We start from the raw sequence: 27,670 nt of genomic DNA, 5'->3' as shown, positions 1-27,670 counted from the left end.
ACACACAGACAACCCCCCACACACATACCCCCCAACACACCCACACCCACACACAACCACACCCAACAACCCCCACACACAATCCCCCCACACACACTCCCCACAACCCCACACAAACCCCCCACACACACACAACCACAACCCCCCCCACACACAACCACAATGCCACACACACACAACCCCCCCCACACACACACAACCACAACCCCCAGACACAACAACAACACCACACACACAACCCTGCCCAAACACACAACCCCACACACACAACCCCCCCCACACACACAACCCCCGCACACACAAACCCCCACACACATACACAACAACACAAACAACCACACCCACACACACAACCCCCCCACACACAACCACTACACACACACACACACAAACCCCCGTACACACAACCCCACACTCACAACCCCACACACAACCACACACACAACCACACACACAACCACACACACACACACAACCACACACACACAACCACACACACACAACCACACACATACACAACCACACACACACACATAACCCCACGCACACACAAACACACAAACACACACACACCACACAACCACACACACACAACCACACAAACCCCACAAAAACACACAACCACACAGGCAAACCACCCCATGCACACACACCCACACACAATCCCCACACAACCCCCCCCCACACACACACAACCCCCCACACACACCCAACACCCCCACACACAACCCCCCCCCCACACACACACCCCACACACAACCCCACACACAACCCCCACACACACAACCCCACACACTCACCCCCACACCCCCACACACAACCCCACACACACACAACCCCACACACAGCCCCCTACACACACAACCCCACCCACACAGCCCCCCAAACACACACACAACCCCTCACACACACACAACCCCATGCACACACACACAACCCCTCCCACACAACCAACCCCACACATACATCCCCACAGCCCCAGACACATACAACCTTTCCCACACACACAAACCCTCCCACCCACACACACTCAACCCCCTCACACACAACCCCCACAAACACAGCTCCCCCACACAACCACACAACCCCACACACAACCCCACAACCCCACACACACAACCCCTCACACACAGAACCCCCCCACACACACAACCCTACACACAAACCCACACACAACCCAATGCACACAACCCCCCCACACATACAACCCCACAAACACATACAACCGTACACACACACAATCCCACATACACACACACCACACAACCCCACACACACAACCATATACACACACAACTCCACCATACACAACCCCACACACATACAACTCCACACACACACACAACCCCTCACACAACACAACCCCCCACACAACACAACCCCCCACCCACACAACCACCCCACACACACAACCACCCCACATACAACCCCACACACACAACCACACAGGCCCACACACACAACCCCACACACACAACCACACCCCACACACACCCCACACACACAACCCCACACACACAACCACACCCATACACAACCACACACACAACCCCACACACACACAACTCCCCACACACAACCGCACACACTCACCCAACCCCACACACTCGCACACACAACCCCCATACACATACAACCACACACACACAACTCCACACACACACACCACCCCCCACACACACAACCCCACATACTCACAGAACTTCACACAAGAACACACACAACCCCCCATACACACACACAACCCCCATACACACACACAACCCCCCCCCCCCACACACACAACCCCCTACACACAACCCCACACACACAACCTCATGCACACAACCTCAAACACAACCCCTCAAACAACCACTACCCACACAACTCCACACACACAAGCCCCCTCACTCAACCACACAACCACACACACAACCAAACACACACAACCCCACACACACAGGCACACACACACAACCCCACAGGCAACCCCCCACACACTCCCACAACCCCCCCCACACACACAACCACACACACAACCACACAACCCCACACACAACCACTCACACAACCACACAAACACACACAACCCCCCACACACACAACCCCCCACACAAACCCCCCACACACAAACCCATACACACAACCCCCCACACACACAAACCCCCACACACTCAACCCCACACACACACAATTCCACACAACCACACACACAACCACACACACAACCACACAAACACACGCAACCCCGCACACACAACCCCATACACACAACCCCACACACACAACCCCCCATACACACAACCCCCCACACACAACCCCCCCCACACAATCCCCCCACACAACTGTCCCACCCCCACACAACACCCCCCACACACAATGCTCCCACATACACACAACCCCCCATACAGACACAACCCGACACATACACACAACCACAACACCACACACAACCCACACACACACAACCCCACACACTCACAACCCACCCCCACACACTCACACATACACCCCCACACACAACCACACACATACCCCCCAAACACAACCCCCCACACACAACCACAACACCACACACACAACCCCACACACACACAACCCCTCACACACACACAACCCCTCCCACACACACAACCCCACAGCCCCGGACACATACACCCTTTCCCACACACACAAACCCTCCCACACACACACACAACCCCCTCACACACAACACCCACAAACACAGCTCCCCCACACAACCACACAACCCCACACACAACCCCACAACCCCACACACACACAACCCCTCACACACAGAACCCCACACACACACACAATCCTACACACAAACCCACACACAACCCAATGCACACAACCCCCCCACACATACAACCCCACAAACACATACAACCCTACACGCACACAATCCCACATACACAAACACCACACACCACACAACCCCACACACACAACCATATACACACACAACTCCACCACACACAACCCCACACACATACAACTCCACACACACACACAACCCCCCACACAACACAACCCCCCACAACACACAACCCCCCACACACACAACCACCCCCCACACACAACCACCCCACACACACAACCACCCCACATACAACCCCACACACACAACCACACCCCACACACACAACCCAACACACACAACCACACACATACACAACCACACACACAACCCCCAAACACAACTGCACACACTCACACAACCCCACACACTCGCACACACAACCCCCATACACATACAACCCCACACACACACAACTCCACACACAGACCACCCCACACACACACAACCCCACATACTCACAGAACCCCACACACACAACCCCCTATACACACACACAACCCCCATACACACACAACCCCACACACACACACAACCCCCTACACACACAACCCCCCCACACAAACCCCCCCACACACAACCCAACACACAACCCCACGCACACACAACCCTACGCACACAACCTCAAACACAACCTCACAAACAACCACTACCACACACAACTCCACACACACAACCCCCCTCACTCAACCACACAACCACACACACAACAAAACACACACAACCCCACACACACAGGCACACACACACAACCCCACAGGCAACCCCCCACACACTCCCACAACCCCCCCACACACACACAACCACACACACAACCACACAACCCCACACACAACCACACAAACATACACAACTTCCCCCACACACAACCCTTCACATAAAACCCCACACACACAACCCCATACACACAACCCCCCACACACACACAACCCCCCACACACACAACTCCACACAACCACAAACCCCTCCCCCCACACACACAACCACACACACAACCACACAACCCCACACACAACTACACACACAACCACACAAACACACACAACCCCCCACACACAACCCTCCACACAAACCCCACACACACAACCCCATACACACAACCCCATACACACAACCCCACACACACAACCCCCCACACACACAACTCCACACAACCACAAACCCCTCCCCCCACACACACAACCACACACACAACCACACAACCCCACACACAACCACACACACAACCACACACAACCCCCCACACACAACCCTCCACACAAAACCCCCCACACACACAACCCCATACACACAACTCCATACACACAACCCCACACACACAACCCCCCATACACACAACCCCCCACACACAACCCCCACACAACTGCCCCACACACACACAACACCCCCCACACACAACGCTTCCACATACACACAACCCCCCACACAGACACAACCCGACACATACACACAACCACAACACTACAGACAACCCCCACACACAATCCCCCCCACACACACAACACCCCCACACACAACCCCACACACACCCCTCACACACACCACACACACAACTCCGCACACAATCCTACACACAGACAACCCCCCACACACATACCCCCACACACACCCACACACAAAACCACACACACACAATACTCCCACACACACCCCCACACACACAACCCCACACACCCAACAACCGCCCACACACAATCCCCCACACACACACCCTAAACACAAGTGGTTGTGTGAAGTAGTGTGGCTCACTGGTTAGAGGCGGCAGACCCAAGAGCAGAGGACGGCCCGTGACCAGGGTTCGATTCCCGACGCGGCAGGTTTCTGGACCAGGGTCAGCGGACTCGATAATTCTCTCGCCTCGGTGCCCACTCTGATCAGCGATCACACTCGGCAACTCTGGGCATTAGCTTGCCTCATCTTCACTAACGGCCCCACCAGACCGCCGGGGATGCCTGGTCTCACCCTGGAGATACCCACTAAGGGACCATCTCTCAGGGAAGCCAGGAAGGGTTTCGCAGCGGTCGAAGCGCGGAGATACTCCTCCGGGAGTCGATCCTAGCGCTATATAAACCTGCAATTAATTAATTAATTAATTAATTAATTAATTAACCCCACAAGCCCACACACAACCCCCCCACACACACAACCACAACCCCCCAGACACAACCACACCACACACACACACACACACAAACCCCCCACACACAACCACAACACCACACACACAACCACAACACCACACACACACTCAACCCTGCCCACACACACACACAACCCCACACACACACACAACCCCGCACACACAAACCCCCACACACACATACACAACACAAACAAACACACCCACACACACAACCCCCCACACACAACCACAACACCACACACACACAAACCCCCCATACACACAACCCCTCACTCACAACCCCACACACAACCCCCCACACACAACCACACAAACACACAACCACACACATACACAACCACACACACACATAACCCCCCCACACACAACCCCACAAACACACAACCACACAACCACACACACACAACCATACAAACCCCACAAAAACACACAAGCACACAACCCCATACACACACACCCACACACACAACTCCCCCACACACAATCCCCCACACAACCCCCCACACACACAACCCCACTCACACACCCAACACCTACACAACCCCCCCACACACACACCCCCCACACACAACCCCCCACACAACCCCCACATACATACCCCCCAAACACACCCCCCCCACACACAACCACAACACCACACACACACAACCCCACACACACAACCCCACACACACACAACACCCCTACACACACAGCCTCATGCACACACACACAACCCCTCACACACACACAACCCCATGCACACACACAACCCCTCCCACACACACAACCCCACACACACATCCCCACAACCCCAGCCCCGGACACACACAACCATTCCCACACACACAACCCCTCCCACACACACACAACCCCCTAAAACACACATCACCCACACACACAGCTCCCCCCACACAACCACACAACCCCACACACAACCCAACAACCCCACACACACACAACCCCCAAACACGCAACCCCACACACACAACCACACACACACAACCCTACACGCAAACCCACACACACAACCCAATGCACACAACCCCCCACACACAACCCCACAAACACATACAACCCTACACACACAACCCCACATACACACACCACACAACCCCACACACACAACCATATACACATACAACTCCACCACACACAACTCCACACACATACAACCCCACTCAACACAACCCCCCATACAACACAAGCCCCCACACAACCCAACCCCCCACACACACAACCCCCCCACACACAAACCCCCCACACACAACCACCACACACACAACAACTGCACACACACAACCACACAGGCCCACACACACAACCCCACACACACAACCACACCCCCACACCCACCCCACACACACAACCCCCCACACATACACTACCACACACACATCCCCACACACAACCACACACAACCCCACCCCCACACACAACCGCACCCCCCACCCACACACACCCACACAACCCCACACATACAAACAACCCCCCACAAACACAACCACATACAACCACACACAACCCCACACACAACCACACACACACAAACCCCCACACATCCCCCCCACACACACAACCACACACACAACACACACAACCACACACACCACACACAACTACACCCACACACACACACACAACCAAACAACCCCCCACACACACAATCCCACACACACACAGCCCCACACACAAACACCCCCACACACACAACCCCACACACACACAACCCCATGCACACACACAACCCCTCCCACACACACACAACCCCCCTCCCACACACATACAAACCCTCCCCCACACACAACCCCTCCCACACACACACAACCCCACACACACAATCCCCCCACACAACCACTCAACCCCACACACAACCACACAACCCCTCCACACACAACCACACACACACAACCCTACTCACAACCCCCAAAAAAACACAATGCACACAACCCCCCCAACACAACCCCTCAAACACACACAAACCTACACACAATCCCACTCACACACAACACACACCACATAACCCCACCCACTCAACCACACACACACACACTACCACACACCCACAACTCCACACACACAACCTGCCACACACAACCCCCACACACACCCACACAACACAACCCCCCACACACAACACAACCCCCCACACACAACACCCACACATACACAAATCCACACACACAACCAAACAGGCCCTCACACAACCCCACACCACACCCCCCACACACAACCACACCCCCACACACACAACCACAACCCCACACACACAACCCCACAAACCACCCCCCACACACATACAACCACACACAACCCCACACACACAACTCCCACACACAAAATCCCACACACACACACAACCCCCCACACACACATACTACACACACACACCACACACAGCCCCACACACCACACACCACACACAACCCCACACACCACATACAACCACAAACACCACCCCACCCACACACACACACACACAACCCCCCAAACACACAACCCCACACACACACAACCCCCACACACACAACCCCCTGCACACACAACCACAACCCCCCACACACAACCACAACCCCACACACACAACCCCACAAACACACACCCCCTACACACTCCCACACAAACACAACCACACACAACCCCACACACACAACCCCCCAACACACACACAAAATCACACACACACAACTCCATACACACACAACCACACAACCCCACAACCCCACACACACAATCCCACACACACAATCCCACACACACAACCATACACACACACAACTCCACCACACACAACCCCACACACATACAACCCCCCACACACATACAACCCCCCACACATAAAACCCCTCCACACAACACAACCCCCACACACAACCCCCCACACACACAACCACCCCACTTACAACGTCCCCACACACAACCCCACACACACAACCACACAGACCCACACAAACAACCCCACACACAACCACATCCCCCACACAAACAACCCCCCACACACACAACCACACACATACCCAAACACACACACAACCACACACACAACCCCACACACACACAACCACACACCACACAACCACACACACACAAACACACACACACACAGCCCCACACATAAGCCCACACACACAACCACACAAAACCTCACACAACCCCATCCCCACACACAACCGCACCCCACCACACACACACACACAACCCCACACACAAACAACCCCCCATGAACACAACCACACACAACCACACACACTTCACACACAACCGCACACACACAAACTCCCCAAACACACCCCCACACACACAACCACACACACAACCACACACACCACACACAACTACACCCACACACCCACAACCACACACACAACCAAACAACCCCCCCCACACACACAATCCCACACACACAGCCCCCTACACACACAACACCCCCACACACACAACCCCACACACACAACTCCACACACACATACAACCCCTCCCACACACACAACCCCTACCACACACACAACTCCACACACAGCCCTCCCACACACAACCCCACCACACAACCCCACATACAACCACACAACCCCACACACAACCCTACCCACAAACCCACATACAACCCAATGCACACAACCCCCATACACAACCCCTCAAACACACACAACCCTACACACACACACCACCCACCACATAACCCCACACACCACATAACCCCCCACACACACAACTCCACACACAACCACCCCCACCTACACACATACTTACACACACACCCACACAACACAACCCCCCCACACACAACCCCCCACATACACAAATCCACACACACAACCACACAGGCCCACACACACACAACCCAACACCACACAACCCCCAAACACAACCACAACCCCACCCACACCCAACCCTACAATCACCACCCACACACACATACAGCTCCACACACACAACCACCCACACACACACAAAATCCCACACACACAACCCTCCACACACAACTCCACACACACATACTACATACACCACACACAGCCCCACACACCACACACAACCCCACACACCACACACAACCACAAACACCACCCCCCCACACACACAACCCCCCAAACACACAACCCCCCACACACACAACCTCCCACACGAACACACAACCCCCCCACACACACACAACCACACCCCCCACACACAACCACAACCCCCCCACACACCCCCTACACACACACAAACACAACCACACACACACAACCCCCAACACACAAACAAAATAACGCACACACACAACTCCATACACATAAACCCCACACACACAACCCCACACATACAAACAACCCCCCACAAACACAACCACATACAACCACACACAACCCCACACACAACCACACACACACAAACCCCCACACATCCCCCCCACACACACAACCACACACACAACACACACAACCACACACACCACACACAACTACACCCACACACACACACACAACCAAACAACCCCCCACACACACAATCCCACACACACACAGCCCCACACACAAACACCCCCACACACACAACCCCACACACACACAACCCCATGCACACACACAACCCCTCCCACACACACACAACCCCCCTCCCACACACATACAAACCCTCCCCCACACACAACCCCTCCCACACACACACAACCCCACACACACAATCCCCCCACACAACCACTCAACCCCACACACAACCACACAACCCCTCCACACACAACCACACACACACAACCCTACTCACAACCCCCAAAAAAACACAATGCACACAACCCCCCCAACACAACCCCTCAAACACACACAAACCTACACACAATCCCACTCACACACAACACACACCACATAACCCCACCCACTCAACCACACACACACACACTACCACACACCCACAACTCCACACACACAACCTGCCACACACAACCCCCACACACACCCACACAACACAACCCCCCACACACAACACAACCCCCCACACACAACACCCACACATACACAAATCCACACACACAACCAAACAGGCCCTCACACAACCCCACACCACACCCCCCACACACAACCACACCCCCACACACACAACCACAACCCCACACACACAACCCCACAAACCACCCCCCACACACATACAACCACACACAACCCCACACACACAACTCCCACACACAAAATCCCACACACACACACAACCCCCCACACACACATACTACACACACACACCACACACAGCCCCACACACCACACACCACACACAACCCCACACACCACATACAACCACAAACACCACCCCACCCACACACACACACACACAACCCCCCAAACACACAACCCCACACACACACAACCCCCACACACACAACCCCCTGCACACACAACCACAACCCCCCACACACAACCACAACCCCACACACACAACCCCACAAACACACACCCCCTACACACTCCCACACAAACACAACCACACACAACCCCACACACACAACCCCCCAACACACACACAAAATCACACACACACAACTCCATACACACACAACCACACAACCCCACAACCCCACACACACAATCCCACACACACAATCCCACACACACAACCATACACACACACAACTCCACCACACACAACCCCACACACATACAACCCCCCACACACATACAACCCCCCACACATAAAACCCCTCCACACAACACAACCCCCACACACAACCCCCCACACACACAACCACCCCACTTACAACGTCCCCACACACAACCCCACACACACAACCACACAGACCCACACAAGCAACCCCACACACAACCACATCCCCCACACAAACAACCCCCCACACACACAACCACACACATACCCAAACACACACACAACCACACACACAACCCCACACACACACAACCACACACCACACAACCACACACACACAAACACACACACACACAGCCCCACACATAAGCCCACACACACAACCACACAAAACCTCACACAACCCCATCCCCACACACAACCGCACCCCACCACACACACACACACAACCCCACACACAAACAACCCCCCATGAACACAACCACACACAACCACACACACTTCACACACAACCGCACACACACAAACTCCCCAAACACACCCCCACACACACAACCACACACACAACCACACCCCCCACACACAACCACACCCCCACACACACAACCACAACCCCACACACACAACCCCACAAACCACCCCCCACACACATACAACCACACACAACCCCACACACACAACTCCCACACACAAAATCCCACACACACACACAACCCCCCACACACACATACTACACACACACACCACACACAGCCCCACACACCACACACCACACACAACCCCACACACCACATACAACCACAAACACCACCCCACCCACACACACACACACACAACCCCCCAAACACACAACCCCACACACACACAACCCCCACACACACAACCCCCTGCACACACAACCACAACCCCCCACACACAACCACAACCCCACACACACAACCCCACAAACACACACCCCCTACACACTCCCACACAAACACAACCACACACAACCCCACACACACAACCCCCCAACACACACACAAAATCACACACACACAACTCCATACACACACAACCACACAACCCCACAACCCCACACACACAATCCCACACACACAATCCCACACACACAACCATACACACACACAACTCCACCACACACAACCCCACACACATACAACCCCCCACACACATACAACCCCCCACACATAAAACCCCTCCACACAACACAACCCCCACACACAACCCCCCACACACACAACCACCCCACTTACAACGTCCCCACACACAACCCCACACACACAACCACACAGACCCACACAAACAACCCCACACACAACCACATCCCCACACAAACAACCCCCCACACACACAACCACACACATACCCAAACACACACACAACCACACACACAACCCCACACACACACAACCACACACCACACAACCACACACACACAAACACACACACACACAGCCCCACACATAAGCCCACACACACAACCACACAAAACCTCACACAACCCCATCCCCACACACAACCGCACCCCACCACACACACACACACAACCCCACACACAAACAACCCCCATGAACACAACCACACACAACCACACACACTTCACACACAACCGCACACACACAAACTCCCCAAACACACCCCCACACACACAACCACACACACAACCACACACACCACACACAACTACACCCACACACCCACAACCACACACACAACCAAACAACCCCCCCCACACACACAATCCCACACACACAGCCCCCTACACACACAACACCCCCACACACACAACCCCACACACACAACTCCACACACACATACAACCCCTCCCACACACACAACCCCTACCACACACACAACTCCACACACAGCCCTCCCACACACAACCCCACCACACAACCCCACATACAACCACACAACCCCACACACAACCCTACCCACAAACCCACATACAACCCAATGCACACAACCCCCATACACAACCCCTCAAACACACACAACCCTACACACACACACCACCCACCACATAACCCCACACACCACATAACCCCCCACACACACAACTCCACACACAACCACCCCCACCTACACACATACTTACACACACACCCACACAACACAACCCCCCCACACACAACCCCCCACATACACAAATCCACACACACAACCACACAGGCCCACACACACACAACCCAACACCACACAACCCCCAAACACAACCACAACCCCACCCACACCCAACCCTACAATCACCACCCACACACACATACAGCTCCACACACACAACCACCCACACACACACAAAATCCCACACACACAACCCTCCACACACAACTCCACACACACATACTACATACACCACACACAGCCCCACACACCACACACAACCCCACACACCACACACAACCACAAACACCACCCCCCCACACACACAACCCCCCAAACACACAACCCCCCACACACACAACCTCCCACACGAACACACAACCCCCCCACACACACACAACCACACCCCCCACACACAACCACAACCCCCCCACACACCCCCTACACACACACAAACACAACCACACACACACAACCCCCAACACACAAACAAAATAACGCACACACACAACTCCATACACATAAACCCCACACACACAACCCCACAACCCCACAAACACACACAACCCTACACACACAACCACACACACTACCCTACGCACACACAACCCCACACACCACACAACCCCCCACACACACAGCCCCATTCCCAACCCACACACACAACTCCCCCATACAGCACCCCCCACACACGCAACCCCACATCCAAACACACAACCCCACATTTACACAACCTTCCACACACAACCCCCTACACACACAACCCCCCATCCATACACACAACCACACATCCACAACCCCCATACACATACATAACTGCACACATAACTGCACACAACCCCGCACGTACACACAACCCCCCTACACACACAACCCCCCACACACACAACCCCCTGCACACACAACCACACACACAACCACACACACACACAACCCCACACCACACAACCCCGCCACACACAACCAGAACCCCACACACACACACGCACACAACTACAACCCCAAACACACAACCCCCCCCACACACACACATACCCCCACACACACAACCACACACACACACACCCCACACACACACAACCCCACAACCCCACACACACAACCACACAACACCACAAACACAACCCCACACAAACAACCCCACAACCCCCACACAAAAAACAACACACAACCACACACACAACCACACACATACACAACCACACACACACAACCACATACACAGACACAACCCTTCCACATACACAACCCCACACACAACCCCCCACACACACAACCCCCCACACAACCCCACACATACAACTCCACACCACGCAACCCCACACCACCCAACCCCCGACACACACAACCACAACACCACACACACACACAACCACAACCCCACACACACACACAACCCCCCCACATGCATACACATACCCCCCATACACACAACCCCACACATACAACCACACAACCCTACACACACAACCACACACAACACCACACACACAACACCACACACACAACCCCACACACACAACCCCACACAACCACACACACAACCCCCCCCACACACACACAACCACAACACCGCACACACACAACCCCCCACACACACATACCCCCACACACACAACCCCCCCACACACAAAACCACACACAACCACACACAACCCTACAGACACAACCCCAAACATACACACAACCACACACACAACCCCACACACACACAACGCCATGCACACAACCCCCCACACAACCCCACAAACACACACAACCCTACACAAACAACCACACACACTACCCCACACACACAACCCCACATAACACACAACCCCCACACACACAACCCCACACATACACAACCCCCCACACACAACCCCCCACAGACACAGACAACCCCACACACACAATCCCACCCACACTCACAACTCTACACACAACCCCACACACACAACCCTACACACACAACCGCACACACTACCCCACACACACAACCGCACACACCACACAACCCCCACACACAACTGCATACACAACACCCCACTCACACACAACCCCACACACACACACACATACAACACAACCACACACACAACCCCACACACACACAACCACACACACAATCACACAAACACACACACAACCACACACCCCCACACACACAACCCCACACACAACACACCCCACACAGCACCCCACACACACACGTACACAACCCCACATACCACACACACCAAACACAACCACACATACCACACACAACCACAAACACCACACACACCACACACACAACCCCCACACACACAGCCACACATACAACCCCCCACTCACACACAACCCCCCACACACACACAACACAACCACACACACAACCCCACACACACACAACCACACAAACACACACAAAACCACACCCACCCACACAACCACACCCACACAACCCCCCCACACACAAAACCCCACACACCACACACAACACACACCACACACCACCCCACACACACACGTACACCAAACACAACCACACATACCACACACAACCATACGCACCACACACACACACACCCCCACACACACACACAACCCCACACACACACAACCCCACACACCACACACCACCACCCCCACACACACAACCATACACCACACACACCACCCCACACACACACACAACCCCCCACACACAACCCCCTCCACACACAACCCCCCACACACACACAACCCCCCACACACACAACCCCACATGCACACAACCCCACACACACAACCCCACATGCACAACCCCGCATACAACTCCACACACACAACCCCACACATCCCTTATACCATCCCTTTCCCTTATCTTCCTCAAACCACCCGCACCCTTCCCCTATGTCCCCATCCCTCACCCTTCTGTCCTTTCCCTTGCACCCCCCACCTCTTGCTTCCGCACCATACTCCTACCCTACCCTCCTCTTTCCTTCCTTTCTCTTCCTCAAACCACCCATCCCCTCACTCATCCCCTCACCCCTTTCCTCCCCTTCCCCATCCCGTCCCTCTTGCATCCCCATCACACTCCCTTCCCTTCACCTTCCTCATAGCCCTATCTTCCCATTGCCCTCCCCTTCCCCTTTTTCCAGCCCTTCCCTTCCTTTCCCTTCCCCTCCTACCCCCTCCACACCCCTTGTGCTTCCCCACAACACTCCATCGCTAGTCTTCCCTTCACCTTCTCCTTCCGCTCCTTAACCCTTGCCTCCCCACAGGCCCTGCTCCCTTCTCTTTGCTATCCATCTCTTCCCTTTCCTTTAAACCTCTCCATCTCTTTCTCCCCCTTTCCTTCTCCATTTACCTCACTCTTCCTTCCCCTCTTCCCCCCAACCCTTACCCTCCACTCTTTTCCCTTCCTCCAAACCCACCCTTACCTTTCTCTTCTCTCTCCCTCTCTAAACATTTCCCTCCCCTTCCCTTCAGTCTCCTCCTTCCCCTTTCCTTTCCCTTCACGCGTGCCCACCGGCTTACACATCGTTTTACTCCACATCACATCACACCACAGACCTCTCCTCTTCTGTTCTGGAAGGAGGGTGGGGAGGCAAGGGGTAGGAAGGTAAGGGGAATTGAAGTGACGAGAAGGGTGAGGACTGCAGAGCAAAGGAAGGGTATGGAGGGTGAGGGGGAAGGGTAGGGAGTGGAAGGGTGACCGGATGGGGAGGGTGAGGGGAATGCTGAAGAGGAAGGGAGATAGGAATAAAGGAGGAGGGGAAGGAGTGAAAAGAACGGAAGGGGAAAGGAGGTTTGATGGGAAGGGGGAGGGAAAGCGGTATGGGGAATAGATGTGGAAAGAAGGCTGAGGGGAAGGAGAGGGGAGGAGAGCGGAAGGAAATGGATGGGAGAGGGGAGATGTGAAGGAGAAGGAAAGGAAGAAAGGGTGAAGAGAGTGGGGAGGCAAGGGGTAGATAAGGAGGTGAAGCAGAGGAAAAGGAGAAAGTTATGGGGAAGAGGAAGGAAGGGGAAGGGTGGGGATAGGGGAGGGGGAAAAGAGAGGGAAGGGGAAGGGGAGGAAAGAAAGAAGGAAAGGGATTGATGAAGGATGGGGAAGGAAGGATGGGGAAAGACAAGGGAAAAGAATAGTGAGTGGAAGGGTGGGGGAGGGAAAGGAAGGCTAGATGGGTAGAGGTAAGGCGACGGAGATGGGGAGGGAAATGTGATAGGGTACGGGAAGGATATGGGGAAGGGGAGTGGAAAGAAGAGATCGGAAAGGAAGGGAAGAGATGCAAAGGTGAGAAGGGGAGGGGAGGTAGATGGTAAGGGAAGGAAAGGTGAAGTGGGGCATGAAGGTGTAAGGAGGTAAAGGGAAGGAAGTATAGAGCAGTTGAAAGAGATCGAAAGAGAAAGGGAGAAGAGAGGAAGAGGGGTGCAGTGGGGAGGTAAGGGGAGAGGAAGGGAAGGAGTTGGATGAGCGATGAGAAGGGCATGAAAGTGGAAGGGAAAGAAAGGGTAGGGAGGCAAGGGGTAGGGAGGTGAGGGGAAGGAAATATAGGGAAGTAGCAGAGGGAAGAAAAAGGAGCAAAAGGGAAGGGAGGAGAAGGGGAAAAGGAAGGGTGGGGTTGGAGGAGGGGGAAAAGGAAGGGCGGGGTAAGGGGAGGGAGAAGGGGTTGGGTGAGCAAAGGAAAGGGATGGCGAAGGAAGGACAGGGAAGGGAAGGTGAGGGTGAGGGTGAGGATGAGTGGGGGAGGGGGAGGCAGAAGGGAAGGGAAGAAAATAGAAAGGGAGGGTGGGGAGGCAAGAGGTAGGAATGTAAGGGGAAGGGTAAAGGGGGGTGGTAGGGAAGGTTGAGGGTGAAGGGGAGAAAAGGGAGAAGGAAGAAGGGATTCGAAGAGGGGGAGAGACTGGGATAGGGATTGGGAAGTGAAGGGTGAGGTGATGGGGAGGTGGGAGGGAGAGGAAAGGCAAGGGGAGCAGAGAGTGATGGAGGTGAAGGGATTGGAAGGAAGGGAGGGTGCAAAGACAAGGGGTAGGAAGGTGGGGGTAGAGAAGAAGAGGGGCAGGGACGTGTGAAGGGTAAGAGGAAGGGATGGGTGAGGGAGAAGGGAAAGGAAGAGGAGGGGTGTGGTGGGGAGGCAAGGGGAGTAAACAGAAAGGGTAAGCAAAGGTGAGCAGAGGGGAAGAAAAGGGAAGGGGGAAAGAAGGTGTGAAGGGAAGGGAAGGGAACGTGGAGGTAAAGGAAATGGGAAGGAAAAGTGGTGAGGAAGTGGGGAGAGGGATAAGAAGGGGAAAAGCATGTGTTAGAGAGGCAAGGGCAGGGGATGGAAGGGAGAGGGAAAGGAAAATAATAGGAAGGGGGAGGGGAGGGTGGGGGGGAATCAAATAGAAAGGAATGGATGGGAGGAAATTGGAAGGTAGGAGAGTGGAGAGGAAGTGGAGAGGGAAGTCTGAGGGAAGGGGAGGAACGGAGAAGGGGATGGTATGGAAGGGAAGAGGGGGAGAGATAGGGATGGGGAGGGAGAGGGGAGGGAGAAGGAAGGCAAGGGGTAGGGTGGTCAGAAAAGGAAGAGGAGTGTGGTGGGGAGGAAAAGAGAAGGAACAGGGAGGGTTTGCAAGGGTGAGGAGAGGGGAAGTAAATGGAAGGGAAAGTGAAGGGAAAGTAAAGGGGAAGGAAAAGTGGTGGTGAAGTGGAGAGGGAAGAGATGGGGAAGAGGCATGTGGTTGGGATGGGAAGGGAAGGGCGAGAAAAAGAAGGGGAAGTGGTTAGAAGGAACGGGAAAGGAGGAGAAGAATAGGGAGGGGAAGGGAAGGGTGGGAAATGGAGAGGAAGGGGAAGAGAGTAGAAGAGGAAAAGAGGTGTGTAACAAGAGGCAAAAGAGGATGGGGATGGGGAAGGGAAGTGGGAGGGAAAGGGAGGGACAGGAAGAGAGTGGAAGGGACAGATTGGGAAGGGTGAGGGGAAGGGAGAGGGTAGGGAGATAGAGATGTGAAGGAGAGGGAAGGGGAAGGGTTGAGAGAAAGTGTAGGGAAGTTGCAAAAGGAAGGGAAAGGGAGGGAAGTGGAAGAGGAGTGTGATGGGGCGGCAAAGGGAAGGGGTGGGTGAACAATCTGACAGGATGGGGATGGAAAGGGAAGGGAAGGTTAGAGAATGGTGAGAGGAAGGTAGAAGAGGGGAGAGCGAGGGAGAAGGTGAGGGGAAAGGGAGGGGGAAGGAGAGAGGGAGGGAGAGGTAAAGGGAAGGGGACGAGAGAAAGGGAGAGGTGAAGGGAATGGAAGGGAAGAGATGGTGAGGGGTGAGAGATTGGAAGGGAAGGAAAGAAAAGGAAAATGTGTTGGGAGGTGAGAGGAAGTCGGGAAGGGATGAAGGGAGGATAGGGGAAGGAAGAAGGGAAGGGGAGAGAAGGCTGAAGGGGGAGAGAGGTGGAGAGAAGGGGAGAGTGAGGGAGAGTTGGAGGGGTGGGGATGGGAGGGGAAGGGAAGGAAGCAGTGGTGAGGGTAAGGAAGCAAGGGGCAGGGAGGTGAGGGGAATGAAGCTTAGGAAAGAAAGGAGAGGTGAGGGGAAGAGGAAGAGGAAGGGAAGGGGTGAGGGATGTGACAGGAATGGAAGGGAAAAGGTGAGAGGAAGGGAGAGTGGGGGAGGGAGAGGTGAAGGGAAAGGGAATGTGAGGGATGGAATGGAAAGCGATAGGGAAGGGGAGAAAAGTAAAGGGTGAGGGATGGGACGGGAAGGGGTGTGGTGGGTTTGCGCAGGAAAAGGAGAAGGAAAGGAAGGGTAGAGAGGGGAATGGTGAGGAGGAAGGGAAGGTAGGGGAAGGAAAAGGAAGGAAGGGGTGTGTGAGGGGAAGGAGGAGATGGAGAGAGGGTGAAGAGATAAGGGGTAGGAAGGGGAGGGTGGGGAAGTGCAGTGAAGAGTAGAGAAGGGAAAGGGAAAGAAAGGAGGGGAGTGTGAGGGAAAGGAGGACAGGACAGGGATGAAGGACAGCGAGGGAAAGGGGAGGAATGGTGGAAGGGAAGAGGAGAATGAGGGAACGAGAAGGGAAGGGTAGAAAAAGGGAAGTGGGAGGGTAGGAAGAGGAAGATGTGAAGGGAAAGGATGGGAAGGTAAGAGATGGGTCAGAAAGGGAGGGTGGGGTGGGGTGTGGTGAGGAGGGAAGGGCTAAAGAAGGTGAGGAGAAGGAAGTATAGAGACGTTCAAAGGGAAGGGGGGAGAAAAAGGACGGAATTGTAGGGGAATGGGAGAGAAGGGGTTAGGTGAGCAATGAGACAGAAGGAGATGGGGAAAGGAAAGTGAAGAGGAAAAGGGGAGGAGAAGGTGTTGGGTGAACAATGAGATGAGAAGAGATGGCGAAGGGAAGGAAGGGGTGGTGAGGGTAGGAGGCTAAGGGGTAGGGAGGTGAGGGACTATAGGGAAGATGGGAAGGGTGAGGGAAGGGAAGAAAAGAGTTGGGTGTGGTGTGGAGGCAAGGGGAGGATGAAGAATGGGATTGGTGAAGGGAAGGTCAGGTCAGGGAAGGGAAGGCAAGCGGAGGAAAAAAGGAAGGGATGAGTGGGGAGGGTGGGGAGTCAAGGGATAGGGAGGTGAGAGGAAGGGAAGGGTGAGGGGAAGTTGACTGCATGGGAGGTGAAGGGAGGAAGAATAAGGATGAGTGGAAGTGTGTGGGGCGAGGAAGAGCCAAGGGTATGGAAATAGATTGGAAGGGAATGGAACAGGGGGACAAAAAAGAATGGGGTGGAAGGGGAGGAGGCAGTGAATGGGATGGAATGGAGAGGGAGATAAGGGAAGGGGTGGAGATGGAAAGGAGAGATAAGAACATAAGTTACTTACCTGTAAACTGTGGTTCTCCAGTATTGGTGTCTTTCATAGATTCACATGCTTGAATATTCCCCGTCGTCGAAGTGGGAGTCCCACGGTACATAAATAGCAGTAATAAATATGCATGTATACATGAGAAATATCATAAATAAAAAATACATACATATTGCGTAATAGAAATGTAAGCTTGAAAAAGTACCATAGAACAGAATAGGCCCATAGAAAAGCCCAAGGGAGAATTCACTTTAGTAACTTATAGGAGTCATTATGTGTTGGTCCACATTCCAGCCAATCAGGCTGTAGCCTCCTCTAGAACCTTCTCCTCAGAAGCCCAAGTCCTCAGATTTTCGTAGCACAAGTAAGTATAAATGCTTGAGGAGAAGAGAGCCTCTGAGGGGAGGATGGGAGGGTCGCATGTGAATCTATGAAAGACACCAATACTGGAGAACCACAGTTTACAGGTAAGTAACTTATGTTCTTCTCCAGTATTAGGGGTGTCTTTCATAGATTCACATGCTTGAATAAGAATAGAAAGCAGTAAACCGTACATTAGTCATAAAGGAAGATACAAATTAAGTTTAGGCATAACATATCACTTAATAAGCAATAAAAAACCAAAACATGACAATACCTTTATGACTGGAGGCGGGTAGCAACAGAGGCTCACCTTTATCGGAAAAGATTCCGCAGCACCGCTTGACCTACTGCCGCATCCGCGGCATCTGTTGATTGCAGGCAGTAGTGCTTCGTAAAAGTATGGCTGCTTGACCAAGTAGCAGCTCTGCAGATTTGTCTTAGAGGTACCCCCGCAAAGAGGGCAGCAGAAGTCGATACAGCTCTCGTGGAATGAGCTCGAACCGGAGCAGGAAGGGGCTTCCCAGCCCGTTGATGACAATAGGATATGGCAGACGATATCCATCTGGTGATAGTCTGTTTAGTTACGGATTGTCCTTTGCGCACTGGGCCATATGCCACAAACAATTGATCAGTCTTTCTAAAGGCAGCTGTGCGTTGAATGTAAAATTTAAGGCAGCGTTTCACATCCAGAGTGTGCAAGGAGCGCTCCGCTGCAGATTGAGGTGCAGGGAAGAAAGTCTTAAGAACAATAGGTTCATTGAGATGGAAGTCACTGGGAACCTTAGGAATAAAACTGGGATTTGTTCTCAAGGTAACAGCTTCGTTGGAGAATTGTAAAAACGGTGGCTGTATAGTAAAGGCTTGAATGTCGCTGACGCGTCTGGAAGAGGTCAGAGCAAGCAACAGAGCCACTTTCCAAGTGAGGAATTTCAGATTGGAAGAATGGATGGGCTCGAATGGAGGCAAAAGCAGCTGAGACAAAACCAGGTTGAGTCGCCATGAAGGTGGGGGCCGACGGATTGGAGGGAACATCCGAAAAAGGCCCTTGAAGAACTGTTTTATGATCCTGGAGGAGTACAAAGATGTTACGCCATCATGGCGGAAACGAGAAATAGCAGCTAGAAAAACCTTAAGAGTGGAGTGTGTTAGTCCTGATTTTGCTAGCGACAAAAAGAATGGCAAGATTTGTTCTGGCTGAGCACACATGGGATTTAGTGATCTAGTGGAGCACCAAGCGCAGAAACGCTTCCACTTCAACTGGTAAGTTTTGACAGTAGATTGTGCTCGAGCATTTGCTAGCACTGTCCTACAATCTTTGTCGATATTCATGTGTGCAAATTCATTGTACTCAGGTTCCAGGCATGAAGTTGAAGGTATGCTGGATCCGGATGGCATATTTGACCTTGATGCATTGTGAGAAGATGCGGCAGAGGATGCAACTGTATCAGTTGTGTCAGAGAGAATAGAAGGAGATCTGAGAACCAAGGACGTCTCGGCCATTTGGGTGCGATCAGGATTATCCGACATGGTTGGAATCTCATTCTGTGTAACAGACGAGGAATGAGCGGCAGTGGAGGGAATGCATAGCTGAAGGCGTTCGACCAGTCTATTGAAAAGGCATTCCCGCTCGATTCCTTGTGTGGATGTCGGCTCGCAAACCCTTGACATTTTCTGTTGAGAGCATATGCAAAAAGATCCAATTGTGGTCGGCCCCACTGTCGGAAGATGTAATCCAACGTTGGTTGGTTGAGTTCCCATTCGTGGTTGTCCGAGAGGGCTCTGCTGAGCGAGTCCACCAACACATTGGCCACACCTGGGACATGGACAGCTTGAAGATGTATTTGATGTTGGAGAGCCCAGTCCCATATCTCCTGTGCCAGTTGTGATAACACGAGAGATCTTGTGCCGCCCTGTTTGTTGATGTAGTGCATGCTGGTGGTATTGTCTGTCCTCACCAGCAATGTCTGTCCCTGCACTACTCTTTGAAATGACTTCAAGGCCAAGAAAATCGCCAGAAGTTCTAAGCGATTTATGTGCCACGTGCGCTGAGACGCCGTCCACTTGCCTCTCACGGACATCCCGTCGAGATGAGCCCCCCAACCCTCTAGGGAGGCGTCTGTCGTCAATGTCAGTGTTGGTTGTTCGTCCTTGAATGAGCGACCTGTTGCTATGTTTGGAGGATGAGCCCACCACTCCAAAGCTCTTTGTAAGCGGGGCGTTAGATGGATTTTGTCTTCGAACGACCCTGATACCTGCTTTCACTGGTTGTCTAGTTCTTCTTGAAGGACTCTCATGTGCAGTCTGCAGTTGGGAATCAGTTGAATGCACGAGGAAGCCATGCCGAGGAATGATTTGTACATCCGGACAGAAACGTACTGCCTTGATTGCAGGAACTGAACTTTCTGTAACATTCGGCTCTGACGTTCCTGTGAAACGAACACTTGCCCTAGTCGAGAATCGAGCGAGGCTCCTAGAAAATCTCGTTGTTGAGAAGGGTGAAAGTGTGACTTTAGGCAATTGATGGAGAAACCCAACGTTTCGAACAGGGATATGCAGACTTGTGTGTGTTCTTGTGTCAGTTGGAAAGTTCTGGCTTTTATCAGGCAGTCGTCCAGATACGGATAAAACTGGATGCTCTGTAAGCGCAGGTAGGCGGCCACCGGGGCTAGAATCTTTGTAAACACTCTCGGTGCCGATCGAAGGCCGAATGGAAGGACCTTGAATTGATAATGAAATTGGCCGACTGTAAAACGAAGGTATTTCCTGTGCCTGGGGTGAATAGGCACATGAAAATATGCATCTTGAAGGTCTATAGTCGAAAATAACTCTCCTGGAATGAGGAAATTCAAGATTTGAAGCAGGGTAAGCATCTGAAAAGTCTTTGATGCGATGAACTTGTTCAGAGCCCTCAGATCTAAGATGGGGCGCCACTCTCCTGATTTTTTCTTTACTAGAAAGAAACGGGAGTAAAACCCCATGCCGCGTTGACATTGCGGTACTATTTCTATGGCTCCTTTTCTGATCAGAAGCTGCACCTGGGCCAACAGTTCCTTGAAATGGGGAGAAGGTGGGCCCGAAGGCGGGCGAGCGGGTGGAAATTTCGTAAATTCCAGGGTGTGTCCTTTTGAAACAACGTCCAAGACCCATTGGTCGTTGGTAATGTTCGACCAATTGGAGAAGAATTTCGAGATTCGACCTCCAAGATGCACAGTCCTCTTACTGTTTTTTGCTGGTGTTCGCACCACCTCTGTAGTTGGACTTCCGCTGGTAAGGTCTGGAGGTGGATGAACGATTTTGGGACTGATAGGATCCTCTTTGTCTGTTGTCATAAGAGTATCCTCGATATTGGCCTGTGCCTCGAAAAGTAGAGGTTCCTCCTCCTCCTCTACCTCGTGCCCCACGAAATGGCCTCTTTCTATATTGAAGAGTTGTTAAGGACTTCGCTGTATCCGTGTCCTTTTTTATAAGTTCCAAAGCATCATCAACGTGCTTACCGAACAGAGACTCGCCATCGTAGGGCAAATCTAGCACTCTGGATTGAACTTCCGGACGGAAGGTTGTTGACTTCAGCCAGCCTTGGCGACGCAAAACTGCAGCACCCGCCAGTTGTCGGTAACCAGTAGAGGCTATATCGACGGCACAGTCGATTATTTCCGTTGAAATCTTTTCTCCCTCGAGAATGATGGCCTGCGCTTCATCCCGGATGGAGTCGGGCATTTGAGGGAGTAGACCAGCGATCTCGGACCACATTTGACGGTCGTATCGACCCAGTATGGCTAAAGCGTTGGAAGCTCTTACCGTTGTCGCTGCCATTGTGGTAAATTTCTTTCCAATTGAGTCCAATTTATGGCCTTCCTGATCCGGCGGGGATGTCAGGGGTATGGCTGGATTTCGAGACCTTTTTTGTGCCGCCTGAGTGATAACTGAGTCTGCCTTAGGTTGTGAAACTAAGCAGGCCGGAGAAGTAGGCAGAGCTTTATATTTTTTGTCTAGTCTAGGTAGAACGGCTGGAATGGAATTAGGACGTTCCATTAACTTTAGACCCTCATCCCATATGTGGTCAATGATAGGAATGGTATGAGTTTGGCGTTGCGGTAAGTCCTTAAAATCATACAAAAAACATTCCGTTTGTTGTCTTTCCAACGTTAAGTGGAACCTCTTCGCTGCACGAACCATAAGGTTATGGAAACTCGCGATATCCACTGGTGGCGAAGTTCTTGGAGATGTTGGTGGAGTAGAGGGCGTCTGTGCCCTATAATTGTCCCATTCCTGCATTTCCTCATCATCAGTGTCATTATCTCCAGTGTTATGAGGAGTTTGAGTCTCATTATCTGTATCATGAGCAGCACCCAAAGGAGACGTTGGTGCAACAGTCGCCTGAGCTTGAAGCCTAGGTGCTGGAGACTGTGGTCGAGGCACTGGAGACGGAGGGTGTGGAGCTGGAGGCTGAGGTCGCTGCACTTGAGGTGCTGGGGAAGGAGGCAGCGATGGTGGAAACCTACGATTGTAGTCATCCAGCATATGTTGCAGGTTTTTCACCATAGACAGAGGAATCTGTGTAAAGTGTTCGTAATTTGGTTGTTGTGAGTTATCTATTGGAAAAAGGACATTCCCATCTTCGACGGTATTATCCGCATCCTCATCCTCGTCACTGTAGTCCTGACACTTAATGTGTAATTCCGATGGACTGGTTGCTGGTTGATAACTGTGATCCACTTCAGAATCATTACCAGATTCCTCTGCTCCAGATTGAAACAATTTTTCTGGAGGTTGAGATCCACTCCTAATAGGACTTAACTGTATAAGTGGTACAGTCTTGAGAGACGAAGTAGAAACCACTTTGAAGGTGGTAGTAGATTGTAGAGGTTGTTGCGTCGTCAACGAGCCCGTCGACGACAGTTGTACAGCTTTAGGTCCCGCTAGATGTTTTTTGGTTGGCGCCGCTGAATCCGGCGTAAGAACTTTAGGCTTGGTAGACGATGATTTTTTGGTCGTCGATGAGGTCGTTGACGAGGTTGCAGTCTTTGCCGTCGGCAAGGAGGTCGTCGGCGGTGCAGCCGTCGACGGGGGGTTCATCGTCAGCATCGATGTTATTGTCGTCGACGAGGAAGATCCGGTCGTCGACGACGATGCCTTGGTCTTCGTCGACGGAGGAGCCGTCGACGGTGGGTGCGTCGACGACGATTTCTTCGTCGACGGTTTGATCGACGAGATCATAATAATGGACGAGATGGGTCTCACCTCTTGGCTGCTCGTCGACGAGATGATCGTCGTCGTGGCAGAGCTGGTCGACATGGAAGAAGTAGTCGTCGACGTCGAAATTGCCAAAACGGACTTCGTAGACGCTGAAGACGTCGACGGACGCGTCGAGGAGCCCGTCGACAAGCCAATGCCCGTTTTAGATACGGAGGGCATGGTCTTGGGTCGAGACGCCAGAGAGCCAGGTCCCGTAGGCGCGCCCTGAAGCAAGTCTTGTGAGGAGACATCCTTGAAAGATCCCAACTTCTTGCTCTTCTTAAGAAAAGGAGAGGGAACTTCAGTCTCAGACCCACGCTTCTGAGAGGTTTTCGAAAAACCAGAAGACATACTTTCAACATCGGAAATCACATTATCAGATGATTTCAACTTCTGTAGCCACAGAAGGAGACGAGCCTCTCTGTCCCTCAAAGTCTTAGGAGGAAATCTGCGACAGAGCCTGCAGGTAGAGACAACATGGTCCGGATAAAGACAGTAAATACACTTACTGTGTGGATCCTCATGAAAAAGGAGCAGTTTTCCACAGGATGGACAAGCCTTGAACAAAGTTTTCTTTGAAGAAGACATTTTTGAAGAAAAAATAGGAAGAAAGTGGAAAAAACTGAGCAGAGCTCAGGGAGACTCCCTTCACACGACGTGCGGTAGAAAATCTGAGGACTTGGGCTTCTGAGGAGAAGGTTCTAGAGGAGGCTACAGCCTGATTGGCTGGAATGTGGACCAACACATAATGACTCCTATAAGTTACTAAAGTGAATTCTCCCTTGGGCTTTTCTATGGGCCTATTCTGTTCTATGGTACTTTTTCAAGCTTACATTTCTATTACGCAATATGTATGTATTTTTTATTTATGATATTTCTCATGTATACATGCATATTTATTACTGCTATTTATGTACCGTGGGACTCCCACTTCGACGACGGGGAATATTCAAGCATGTGAATCTATGAAAGACACCCCTAATACTGGAGAAAGAGAGTGCGCGATGGGACCGGAATGGATGGAATGGGAAGGAAAATGAAGAGAAGGGAAGGGGGATGGACAGAATTGGGAAGGATTGAAGAGGTAAGGAAGAAAGTAATGGAGGGAAAGGGAAATTGAAAGAAAGAGCGAGAAGGGGATAGGAGAGAAAGGAATGTAAGGCAGAGAAGGAGTAGGGAATAGAAGGTAACAGAAAGAAAGAGGGAAGGGAATTTGATCAGAAGGGACGGGAGGTTTCAAGCCAGTATCAAGTCAGTTTCAAGCAAATATCAACTCAGTTTAAAGTTTGGATTAAAGATCGGTTTCAAGTTCGTTTTTCATGTGGTTTCTATACTCACCTTGTCCCTTTCACCCAGCCCCGCCCAGTTCTTTTGGAGCTTGTGAGGCCCCGGCCCCCTCGGCCTCTCGGATGCCTCTGCTCCAGCCGCCAGCAGTGGTCCTCTCCGTCCGGTGCTCATGAGTGCAATGCCCCGGCTGCCTGGTTACCAGCCTTTTATACCACGGACACGTAACAATAGAGACCTTCAACCTGTGATCATGCATCACCGGCTTATGGGCGAAGTCAAGTGTTGCATGCGGTGCAAGAGGGGGAGCAGCCGAGACACGGTTTTAATTCAATTTCCTAAGAAAAAAAGAAATAATGTCTCGCAAATGCGAGACCTATTGCATTTGCAC

The sequence above is a fragment of the Lissotriton vulgaris genome, chromosome 11 (genome assembly GCF_964263255.1).
Source record: "Lissotriton vulgaris chromosome 11, aLisVul1.2, whole genome shotgun sequence".
Taxonomy (NCBI): domain Eukaryota; kingdom Metazoa; phylum Chordata; class Amphibia; order Caudata; family Salamandridae; genus Lissotriton; species Lissotriton vulgaris.
The sequence above is the reverse complement of the archived record's forward strand: the minus strand, read 5'-3'. Positions refer to the sequence as shown.